General features: G+C 47.3%; 1 long non-coding RNA gene across 1 annotated transcript; it reads right to left on the reverse strand.

Moving 5' to 3' along the window:
* Positions 1 to 372: 372 nt before the first annotated feature.
* On the reverse strand, positions 373 to 3,422 carry LOC118173363. Its single transcript, XR_004754151.1, has 4 exons — positions 3,235 to 3,422; positions 2,356 to 2,473; positions 1,728 to 1,902; positions 373 to 486 (listed from the first exon to the last, which is right to left on the reverse strand). It is a non-coding gene; the product is annotated as an uncharacterized LOC118173363 (long non-coding RNA).
* Between the last annotated feature and the right edge of the window lie 9,474 nt (positions 3,423 to 12,896).

The following is a 12,896-nucleotide window of genomic DNA, read 5'->3' on the forward strand; positions in this document are numbered from 1 at the left end:
CCCCCTGGAGCTTCTTCCATTTCACATTCCACTCTTTTTATTTTGTCACTTTCATTGTGCGGACATTGAAAAAAAAAAAAAAAAAAAAAAAAAAAAAAAAAAAAAAAAAGACCCTGTACTGAATGTTTTTACACTGCACTGATTTTGTAGTGCGCATCTAAACAAATAGCATGTGAAACACATGCACACTTCCTCTCTTGTAGCCTGAAATAAAGTAGCACGCTAAAGGTTAGTTCAAAGCATTATGTATATTACAGTTACATGTGAATCGTTCTTTCAGACAATCCAGGAGGCTACAGACTATCACCCTAAACGCAAAGGAGAGTCATAGGGTTGAATCACGTTGAGAATCATGGCTAGGGCTACCCTAATTACAGAGGTACAGTGGTGATGAGCTTGCAGAGCCTACTGCATGCAACTTGATTGGCAAATTTTAGTAATGTGCGGGGTCCTCCAGGTTCGGGTTTCCCAAACAACCCTCCAGGGCTGTTAAGAATCAGAAAATTGCTTTTACAGTGTTTAAGCAATGCAATTGATAACAAACAAAATCATAAAGCCTGCTATTCTCCTGCAAATACTGCTAGAAGACAGTGTACTTCATGACAGACAAAAAAGATAGTTCCAGATAAGACATAAATACCAAATTAAATCTTCATTAAAGCTTTCTAATGCTGTGTTTTTTTGTTTGTTTGTTTGTTTTTTGTTTTTTGTTTTTTCATGCAACATGTTAGGAGCTATTGCTGATGTGTAGCTCCTGCTTCCCAGAGCTGAACAAGCAGCACTGCTCCCTCAGGTCGTGGACTGGCTCACTCAAGGCTTCCTGAAAGCTCAAGTAAAAATGAGTTCTGTATGAACACAGGACAGGCTTAAAGATAGTCCCCATCCCATGGCTGTTGGTATCTTGTTGCTCTTCTTAATAAACCTTTTTGATAAATAATTGTATTTAAATAGTTTCATATTAATTTGAATCAAATTCAAATTGATTAAGGAATATTTCTATTTTCTTTAACAATAACAGATTTTTATGTAACATACTTGTAACGTCTCACACTCGCAGTTGCCATGTGTCCAGCAGTAATGTGCACATGTCCATGTCCTTGGGGAGAGGATTGAGTATGCTCCAGCCTGACTGCTCTCCAGCACTCTGAGCATCCCCAGCAGACCAGTACCTTCCAGGCACTCCTACCAGGCCTCAGCACATCTTCTCCTGGCCTCAACACCATCCCAGAGTGAGGCAGATGAGCTATGTGTGCAGCTATAGTGTTGCTCCAGCTCTCCTTGTATGGGGCCAGCTTTCTGGCCAAGAAGCTTCATACGTATCTCTCAATCACAGCACACTGAAGAATCACCCTTTCTAATTTAGTTTCCTTAAATCTACATTCATGTTTCTTGAACGAGGGTCCTGTATCTATTATCATATAATGGACAGATGACCGTAAAGTCAGATGGTAAACGCCTACCTTACATGTGTGGTACTGCCTCTCACTGTCTCAACAACACTGCATCTTTGTAAAGCCAGCTGCTGTCTTTAGGGATGTAACAGTATAGACAATCTCAAGAAACCAAGCCCCAAAACTTAGATTAGACTTCACTTTTCCTATCTCCTTCTCTAATAATTTTCCTAAATTCTTCTCTAAGCCAAGTATCTGTGAAACGAGGTGGGCAAAATGCTCAAGGCACTACGCAATCGTGCTGCACCAAGTAGTAAGTAACCCAGCTGTTCTTACTTGCAGACATTCCTGGCTGAGGCTGTCCCATGTTGGGCCCTTGATTCATGGGAGCCTGTGGCATGCCTGGTGCATTTGGTATCATGTTTTGCTTCTGCAGCCTGGTTCTTTGCTTTTCCTCCAACTCCTTCTGAATCTTACAGATCTTCTCAGCTAGCAGGTGAAAGTACTCATCCTGTAGGGGAGGAACACAAGTCAGAAAAGGAGAGGAGACGCGCATTAAGTAAAGGCAGTGGGTCACGGTAATCAAAGCTTAGAAAACATCCTTCCCACATGCACATTCCAGCATGGGATGGGGGGAAGCTCTTCCTTTACAGTGGCTGCCAGTAAGGTTGGAGGGAAAGACACTACTCAAGGCACATTTGGCAACCATCAGGACACCAGGGGAAGTTTTTCTTCACGTCTAACACTTCTTGGAGAGACCTACAACAAAGAGCTTCATGTTGCCTTCATGAGACCCCAACAAGTCTCAGGCACAGCACAACACCACAGGCACCAGGCAGAAGCCAGCCGCCCTGTCACATGCTCTTCCTCAGCATGGGACACTCATCTGTGCTTCCACTCCTCCTCCCCAGTCACTGCCAAGGGGGATCAGAGATGTGCAAATGATGAGAGGACAGCATCTCACCCTGCTATTTGCCGATTCATACATGTCACCTTCCACCTTCCGAGCATATGCCACCAGATTCTCCATCCGTCGATCCTTCAGTGCTGCAGGGTCAGGAGTAGGAAATATGGCTTGGACTCTGAAGAAAAAGTACACAAGCTATTAGGTTGTCTCCAAACCAGTGATTCGTGGAAGAACTCTATAACACAAAGCAAATGAGTTATAAAGTAGGTATGTGGTGTAAAGTAGGTATTTCAGTGCCAGGCACATGTGGGATAGCTCCCAAAGGCATGCACACCCTAACATGGAAACTTGCTTTGGTTATATGCAGTAAAGAGTTACATATGCATGAAGTTTCCCAATATGCCTATACATATTCATAACCTATCCCTGCTTTGTATTAAAATTAGCTCCAAGAAGTCATTTCCATAAACTCCTGTCTGCACTTGCGCAGTGCCTTCTGGTGGTGGTCGTCGGGGGGTCGTGGGGATGAAGGCTGATAACTCTTCTTCCTCACCACTAGTTGACCCCCTGCCTCAGCTGCTCCTTGGCTTTTGTCCAAACCACAAGGACAGTCTCAGCTGGTTTTTGAGACAGGTTCCCCATTTTGTCAGGAAACATCCTCTGAGAGGGGCCCCCGAGACTCCTTGTTTCGGTTTATTTGCACAGTAGTAAGACAGTCAGCAATATCTATTTTAATGCGATTAAGTGAGCCCCCGTTCTTCGATTCATGGCTTTAATAATTACGATTGTTTTATTTAGAAATCATTAATGTGATTAAGCAAGCCCCCATTCTTCTATCTTCACCAGGGTCTCAGCATCAACCCAAAGTGATGGGAACACAAAGCAGCAAGCAAATCGTCCGACAGACTGAGGATTATTTTGTTATGAGCTACTCACAATTTATGAACAAGTTGATGGCGGAAATGCTGAGTGACTTGCTCATGCCAGGGCTTGCAGCTGGCCCCAGACGGGAGAGAGCCTCCTGGCCCCTGGCTGGAGTCAGAAGGACCATGGCAACCCAGGCAGCCGCTGCTTACTGAGGGAAGAACCGACTGAACCTCCCAAGGAATAAAACCAAGTTAAAGCGAGAAGTCATTTCGCTTTAGAAAAATGAAAGAAGTGGAAGAAGTCATTTCCATAAACTCCTGTCTGCGCTTGCGCAGTGCCTTCTGGTGGTAGTCATCAGGGGCTCATGGAGATGAAGGTTGATAACTCTTCTTCATCACCACTAGTTGATCCCCTGCTTTTGTACAGACTCAGCTGCTCCTTGGCTTTTGTCCAAACCACAAGGTCAGTCTCAGCTGGTTTTTGAGACAGGTTCCCCATTTTGTCAGGAAACATCCTCTGAGAGGGGCCCCTGAGACTCCTTGTTTCGGTTTATTTGCACAGTAGTAAGCAAAGACACTCAGCAATATCTATTTTAATGCAATTAAGTGAGCTCCCATTCTTCCTGGCTTTAATAATTACGATTGTTTTATTTAGAAATCATTAATGCGATTAAGCAAGACCCCATTCTTCTATCCCTGGCTTCAAGATGATCTCCAAAGGTCTTTTCCAACCACAACCATTCTATGGTAGTGCCACCACCGCATCTTGCCAGGTCATCTTCGCCAGCAGAAGGAGCAGCCTGGAGGACCAGTATGTCCAGCCAACAGCAGATGACGAGACACCACAACACCCATATGGTTTGGTGCGTTACATAGTTTACCAAGGTGGAAACCCTTTTACAAGTGCTTTCTTAAACTGCAGTAAAGAGCCCTCTCTCACTCCTTGTGGTGACAGCAGGGAACTGTGAGAGTTCAGCGCAGAGCCATGAGGATGATTAAGGGAGTGGAGCATCTTCCTTACGAGGAAAGGCTGAGGGAGCTGGGTCTCTTTAGCCTGGAGAAGAGGAAACTGAGGGGTGACCTCATTAATGTTTATAAATATGTAAAGGGTGAGTGTCAGGAAGATGAAGCGAGGCTCTTCTCAGTGACATCTAATGATAAGACGAGACAATGGGTGCAATCTGGAACATAGGGGGTTCCACTTACATGTGACAAGAAACTTCTTAACCGTGAGGGTGAGAGAGCACTGGAACAGGCTGCCTAGAGAGGTTGTGGAGTCTCCTTCTCTGGAGGCATTCAAAACCTGCCTGAATGTGTGATTCTCCTCCGGAAGGGGGGATTGGACCAGATGATCTTTCAAGGTCCCTTCCAATCCCTAACATTCTGTGATTCTGTGATTCTGTGAATTGGGCCCAGGTGATGGAAAAAAGGCTTGAAATCCTCCAGTACAAGCTTGGACAGTGAGCAAACAGAAGAGCACTTGAGATCTGTTATTTTTTAACGCATTATTTTGGGCTTCTAACTTCTGGTAGCACTAATCCAGCCAGTGAATGTGGTTACAAGCCATGGCAGCATGAGTGCTTGCTGTTTGACTCAGGTCCTGCCTCAGGCTTTATGCCGCCCTGGCTTTCAGTCACCAGGCGTGGTGAGGTGCCTGTTTAATGCTCCTGAACCTCTGCTCACCAGAGAGACACTGAGTCAGGAGCTCATTTCAGTGCCACGCTCCAGAAGAAAGGGGGAAAACCCCACAAAGTCAACCTGGAAATAAGCCTTCTAACTCCCCACCCTGTTCCGATGGTGAACAATATGCTTTTGAATAATGAATTTCGTTCTCCCCTTAATTCGTCAGAACCTACTGAATGGCAGGAGAACCAGCTCTGTGCTTCTATAAGAAAAACTTAGCCAAGTCTAATGGGGAAGGGAAATGTGTTAGTCTCACTCCCTTGCCACCTGCAACACACTGCAGCCATACAACACACAAAAATCATCCCCCTTAAGCTATATAGGTTCCTGCCTGACTGTGTACAACAGTACAGGGTGTGGTATGCTCCAGTGAGGTTGGAAAAGAAGGCAAGAGGAGGGTGCATCTGCCAAAGTTTCGCAGAGGCCATGGCATGAAGAAGAGGGAGACATTTTCTCAGGCAGATGACACACATCTTCAGCATGGTCATTGCAGCAAAACAAACAGGGTCTTCCCAGCATCTAGGTTGGAAGACACCTCCAAGATCATAGTACTTGATCCTTTAAATTTGTCTCAGATATTTACATACATCTGGGAACACTGAGCTGCAATTCAGTGCAACCTCCAGCACAAGGAACATCATGAAGAAATGAAACACTGAAAGGCAAGATAAACAAACCCTTTGTAAGAAGTTGGGTCTCACAGAAAAATACAGCTCTCTTTAGAGGAATACATACATTTCCATTGACCCCGGACATGCACAGACAGTCCCAGAAGGGGACTGAGATAAAATAAGTAAAGAAGCCACTACTTTTGTAAGCATCACGAGTACCAGAGACTGGCCTAGAAGCCTCCATCATCGTACAGCAATGCATATTCCAAGGAAGAATCCACTTTAAAACAAGGCACTTGTTTTATTGCACAGTTGATCATCACAGGTTGGATGTAGAGAACAAGTTCCTGAATTCCCCTTCAAAACAGAGAACAAAAGTGCCATAGACACCTGTTTTTAGTCTGATCAACAGAGAAACAAGCAGTGCAGTAACTGTAGGTTCCATGTCCATGTACAGATGCTTATTTCTGAACAGGAACATCCTCTCTCAAGAGTCATGGGGTGGGGAGGCATTTACATTCAGCCTCATTTCCCCCCCCCCACCACATCTGAGTCTTTTTTTTTAAGAAGTGACATCTCTGGGCTGGATGCTTTGGTGCCTCTGTTACGTGCACCAACATCACTGTCTGCAGTCCATTAAGAAGGGCAGTATTGAACTCCTGCTGTCCATGTGTGATCCGGCAGGACATTCATACTAGTCTCACCTGATACTTATTTGCTGGCTCTGGGCTTGCACAAGGCGGCTGAAGCTGCAGGGTGGCTCCTGCTGACACTCAGGAGGAGCACAACTGGATTAGCTCATCTCTCCTCACAGGCTGCAGAGAAATTCAGCTGGGCTGGGCAGTATGTGCTGCGGGTTTCAGCAGCAATGCCAGGTAAGGACAAAGACTTGTCTTACCTGTGGGTTTGTGTGAGTCAGCGTACACCACAGGCTGGAAGCTGGTTGGGATACCAACCTAAAAAGCAAGTCCCGATATTTGACTGGACAGAGCTGTAATGCAACTGTGTTCAAAGCAAATGAAATTCCTTGTCTCAGCACAGTACTGATCCAGCACCACGCTTGGTAGCTGATGCCTCACCTACAACCTGTTGCCAGCTCTCTGTCCCTCAGAGGAACCTTTCAGATCTTCCTACAGCAGAAAAGAAAATGTGCTGCTCCATAAACCAAGCAGGCTGCACGAGTTACATAGGGATGAGCTTTTTTTGTCTCCTTCACATGCCCCTATAATACCTTTTCAGAAAATACACAGCCCATGGTCTCCAAGATACCTGCCCCAAAAGTTTTCCTTAGAGAAACTTGAAGTTACTGACCCATTCACACAGGAAGAACACAGGATTCCCTATCTTCTGCTGTTCACTCTCACTGCAATTGCAAGAAAGCACAAGAAAAGGAAATGCCTGAAGGACCTTCAGCTTCGGGAATTAGAGTTGCTACAAGCAGAAAATGGGGTCCAGGCTACCACTGCTGTGTTGCAGTCTCCCTCTCCTGGACCTGCTACACTGGGCAGTAGTGTGGAGGGCTGGGCCCTGGCTTACCAGATGTCATTTCCCAGTCTAGGCACTAGAGTCCTGCCTTCCAGCCCTTAGAGATCCTATCTATCAGCCCAGGGATGCCCCTACACCTGAGGCCCTGTCTGCACTAGCCCCACTGGGAGAGGCACAACACCTACAGACAGAGCTCGTTGTTGCATCCCACATAGCTCTGTGCTCCCAAGGTATGCCAGAACCTGGCACCACCCAGAACACCTGGGGTAAACAGGTCTGAGCCACGCCAGCTTCACCAGGGGCTAAGAAGGGCTTCAAAGATAGCTACGGTGCCAATGGTAAAATCTCCACCCCCTCCAAATCCAACACGCTCCCTACAATGTGGAGCAGAGACAGGAACCATGGCTCGTTGCCCATCAGCTACCCACAGCACCGGTTACAGAAACAGGTTTCCTTCTTGAACATCCCCCATGTGCACAATCCCTCTTGGGGAGTTACAGACAAGACCCCATTCTAAGGAAGTGCAACTAAGGCAACTTAAGGAAATCATCAAGCCCCTTTTTCTAAACGAAGTGCCAGATCAAAGTCAGCTCAGGCAAATGCCAGTGCAGGCAAATGCCTGGTAAAGCTGACAGAGCAGCCCCATGGCTTTTCGACAGTGGCTCGGAAAGCACCGCAGGTGCAGCCTGTTGTGTTCTCACATTTTCAGGGTCTGGTCTGGGGTCTGTCTCGTGTCGAGACCTATAGCATGTGATCTGTTCTGACAAGCACAGGGAGAAAACGGATCCTTGTGCAACCTGACAGTTATGAAGGGTTGTTGTACAAAGGCAGCCACTAAGAGGGCTTCTAAAACCAAATATTCATAGTCAGGACAATGTATGGCTGTTCTTCAAAGAAAAGCTCATTTTAAGGGCAGGAGGCCTCTTTGCACACTTAGGAAGAGCCAGTCATTAGGAGCAGATACTTCTAACCCACATCAGGCCAGGCCACTCTCTGGAGAGGCTGGGCCAGAGACCTTGGGCTTGGCTGGAATTGGGAACAGCACAGTCAAGGACGTGGTGTATGTAAAAAGACCGTCTCAGAAAGAGAAGGTTGAGTTTCTTGCACAGGAACTGGATGTCTAACACTGGAAGAAGCATAGGAAAAGGCAGCACGAGCTGGAATGGCTGTCACAGTCACATTGTGCATGTCAGCCTCATCGTGGTGGTCCCACTGCCTTCAGGAGCCCACAAGCTCTGCACTGTGTGAGTAACTCAGGCCTTGCCAGGCTTTGTCTGGACTCGTCTTGGCCTGCCCAGAGCTGTGCTGTAGCTCGTTTGGCTGTAACAGCAATTGTCTAACCAGCAGGTGGCTGCTACCAACATTGTTTTAGCTTCTATACAATTGTGTGGTGTGACACTTGCTGTTTATTTATTTTTGTGACAGACAGCAGGTCCTAGTGAGGGGCCTGTTTAAATGCTGGGCCTAGAGCTCAGCACCCAGAGCGTGGCTAACACAGGACTTTGCACAGCAGTGAGCACAGGAGGGAATCAAGGTTGTAACAGGCCCTCTGGAATAGCTCTTCTTGTAAATCCAAGCCTCCACCCAAACCGAGCTCTCCTGGGTGAGGATACAGCTTTGCAAGCACTGTTCATGGCTTCTCACTTTGGCTGAGGCTGGCTCGTGATGGCATCTTCTTGGAGACCCGTCACTGTCAAGAGCCTGAGCTTGTCTTTGCTGAAGTCTGTGCCCATCAGGTTGGGAACACAGAGACTCCTGTGGTAAAGAAGACTGGAAGCTTGTGACTTCTGGCACCAGGAAGATATCTTCTGCTCCACCTGCAGATCTCCAGGGTAGACCTCCAACATACCAAGTATGACTTCATGGCTCTGGATGCAGTAGCCATAATTATGGGGTCTTCTGCTTGAGGGGGAAAAACAGTGCAGCAGCACAACAGGGATTCAGCTTTTGTGACCCTGGGAAACTCTTCAAGGATCAAAGGCTACCACGAAGAGATTGGATCCACATGACCAGAGGGGGGAAAGCATCTTTGCTAAGCTGCCCAACCTGGGGAGCAGAGCTTTAAACTAGGAACAACAGGTGAGGGACGGGACAACTGACAATCAAATGAGGACATGATGGACTAATTTGGCTAGTGGAGGTTGCAGCATGGCTTTGAAAGGAGAGATCTTGACAACAAGAAAACACAGCAGAAGGGGGCCCAGCCCAAGCGTACTAAGGAAAGCGAAAGCGAAAATAAGGAAGTTCTGGGAGGACAGCATTGTAGGGAAATATTTCAATTTTTCTGGGAAGTCAACACATCGGGGTGTCTCTCTGAAGTTCTTTGCCATCAGCAATCCAAGCTCCCTGAATCTGCTGGGAATGTTTGGAGCACCATCTTCATTTCTGTCAATGAAGTAGGATCCAGCTAGGGAACATTTAAACAAACTAGACATGCATTAGTTCATGAGACTTGATGATTGCATCCCCGAGCGCTGAGGGAGCTGGCTGATCACATTGCAAGGCCAATCTTTGTTGTCTCTGAAAGGTTGTGGTGAATGGGGGAAGTTCCTGAGGAGTAGAACAGAAGAAATGAGACTCCTGCCTCAAAGGAGGATCTGGGGAACTACATGCCAGTCAGCCTCACCTCAGTCCCTAGTAAGGTGACAGAAATTCTTCCAGAAACCATCTCTAGACACACTAAGGACAAGGTGACTGGGGCCAGTCAGCATGGATTTATGACAGGGTAATCATGCTTAAGCAACCTTCTGTGATGAGACTTGGTGAGTGAGAAGAGAGCAGCGAATGTTTATTTTGGACTTATAAGGCTGTTAACGTTGTCCTTGACAACATCCTGACAAACCAAGGAAGTATGGACTAGATAAATAGAGAGTGAAGTGAATTGAAGACTTGGGATCACTGGCACAATGCCGAGCGGAAGCAAATCGCTAGCAGTGTATCCAGGGGTTGGTACTGTCAGACATTTTCATTAGTGACCTCAGTGATGGGGCAGAGTGCAGCCTTAGCAAGCCTGCAGACACAAAACTGGGAGGAGCAGCTGAGACACCAAGGGGTTGCGCTCCCATCCAGAGGGACCTGGACAGGCTGGAGAAATGGGTTGACAAGAACTTCCTGTGGTTCAGCAAGGGGAAGTGCAAAGTCCTGCTCCTGGGGAGGAACAACCCCAGGCACCAGCACATGCTGGAAGCTGACTGGGTGGAAAACAGCTTGGCAGAAGAGGACCTGGAGGTCCTGGTGGACACAAAGTTGAACAACATGCCAAACAACGTGCCCAACAACGTGCCCTTGTGGTGAAGAGCACTGCCAGCAGATCAAGGGAGGTGATTCTTCTCCTCTAACTCTGCACTGGTGAGGCCACACCTGTGTCCATTTCTGGGCTCCCCAATACAATAGAGACATGGAGGTAATGGAGAGCACCCACTGAAAGGGCTATGAAGATGATTATGAGACTGGAGCACACCCTTCATGAGGAAAACTTGGGACCATTCAGCCTGGAGAAAGCTCGGGGGGATCTTATCACTGTGGATAATTACCTGATAGGGGAAGAAAAGACGATGGAGCCAGGCTCTTCTTGGTAGCACCGAGGGACAGGACAAGAGACAGTGTGCACAAACTGAAACACAGAAGATTCTGTTTAAAAAGAAGAACAGAACTCTTGTTCCTGTGAGGGTGGTCAAGCACTGGACCATGTTGCCTGGAAAGGCCGTAGCACCTCCTGGAGATACTCATTTGCACATGGCCCAGTACAACCTGGTCTTGATGACCCTGCTTTGAGCACAGAGGTAGACTGGACAATCTCCGTAGGTACCTGCCCACCTCAGCCATTCTGTGATTCTGCGATAACCAGTTGTGCTGAATGGATGACCTATGATGCTAGAACAAAGAAGGCAGTGCAGACACACAGTTGCAGGATGCTGCTGCCCAGTGCTAGGCAATGCACCAGTAGCCAAATCACTGGAGCAACTGGGAGCTGGGTAAAGCCAGTTTTAGATACAACAAGAAGCATGCAACATGCAGAAAACACTCCATAAACAGCAAATCTGTGTATATTGTGTAATAGGAGAGAACAATGCGTATTTTTTTGTTGTTTTATGGTTGATCCCATGACTGAAGGAGAAACCATGAACACTATACTCCTTCCCTGACAAACTCATTGTAAGCTTGCCCGACCTGCAACTTCAGGCACTGGCTTTAGGATTTAACATAGCAGGGGCAGATACTAGAAAGTTTGTGCAGACAGCCCTGAACTATATATAATTTCACTCTAAATGTTAGTAACATTGTAGCTGGACAATAAATCTTTGGATTGCTAAAACTTTTCAATGTTGATTGGTGATTCATTCTTAACTTTGTGTATGAGTTCTTTTTGCTGGACCAAGTGGCTAACAACCTACTGCTATGCTGGAGCCCTACCATTTCCCCAATCAGCTGTGGTATTGGCTCAGCTGGTGGGTTCTCGTTCTCTGCTGGTATCAGGGAAAGCAGAGGGGCGAAGGGGAAAGGAACCCCATGCAAATCCAAGGCCCCTGATCATCCACACCACCTCAAAACATTTGAATCTGGCTCACAGACAGCATCTTATAAAGAGGGACAGAGCAGCTGTGCTGTCACATAAAATGTCTTGGTGATGCTTCAGCAAGTCTCTGCACAGACATTCGTTTGGAAGACTTGTGGCTCTTTGAATCAAACCTGCTCTGCAGGGTCTTGAGGCTTCCCCACTTCAGCAAGGGCCAGATGCTGCTACGCAGGCTGGGACAAATTCACACCAGATTTTTTGCGCTAACATAGGAAAAGCTTGCATTCAAGCCTGTACGTTGGGATGTACAAAAAGCGTATACAAGCCAGAAAGCTGGGTACACTTTATACTTCTCTAGTCAGTATGCATCCAAAAAGGATTTGTACTACAGCCTAACAAGGCCCAAGGCTGAAAGTAAAATAATGCTCTGCATGGGAGCGGGGTAAGAGAAAAGCTGTTTAAAACGGAGAACCCAAGGCTCAACCATCCCAGTCCATTGCCCTGGCCTTCAACACAGGGCTTTGTGTTTGCTTCTCTCAGTCCCTCCCAATGCAGATGCAGGAATTACAGGCTTCATGGGCTTCACGCAGAGCTGGCCGTGCCCTCACAGGAGAATGCCAAATCACAGGGCTGCTTTCATTCTCTAAACCTTCCAGGGACTTTCCATTATCTTGCTGAAGGCTTTTGCTACCAACTCCACCTCTCTGTTCACAGGACAATGAACCTACTGGTGTTTATACCTAAATACCATGCATTTTATTCCCACTTTCTAACAGCCTCAAACATCCGTCCACTTTGCAAGACACCATTGCTCTTGGATGATGCGTGGCTGTGGCTCCCATTGATCTAGGTTCCCCCCATCTTCTGCCAGCCGTTTTTCCCCAAGGGCAGCTTGCTCACACCATTTGCTGGGGCTTGGTGGACACAGCAATGCTTGCGCCACACCAGACTTCCAGACCTGGACCCAGGTCTCCCAGGTGCACAAAACCCTGGCACAAGTTACTCCCCCTGCACCCAGCAGAGTATTTTGGGAAGCCCACACTGGACCCACCACACTTAGGGTGCCCAGCCAGCACACAACACCCGACTTTCTGACGTGACAGGATTACCACCACGTGCAGGCAGTTGCACACAACCAGGGTTGCTACACACGCACGCCCCAGCTGAAGCATTCCTGTGCAGGAAAACCCCAAAATAGACGGAGGTGCCTGACCTGCACCCGTTACTGCCAGCCGTCCGAGTGCAGTGCCTATGGGGACACCCACATAAGCTTACCTCACACCCCCACCTTGGTGCCAAAAGTTGTACAATGTATTCCAAGTGAAATAGGATCTTTTAATATCACATATCCAAACAATAGTTCTCATCTCAAAATGGAAAATAGGTCCTTTGAACATCAGCTGCTCCCAGCCTGGCTGAGCAGGGTGCGGCGCAGCT

The sequence above is a fragment of the Oxyura jamaicensis genome, chromosome 1 (assembly GCF_011077185.1).
Source record: "Oxyura jamaicensis isolate SHBP4307 breed ruddy duck chromosome 1, BPBGC_Ojam_1.0, whole genome shotgun sequence".
NCBI classification, from domain to species: Eukaryota; Metazoa; Chordata; class Aves; order Anseriformes; family Anatidae; genus Oxyura; species Oxyura jamaicensis.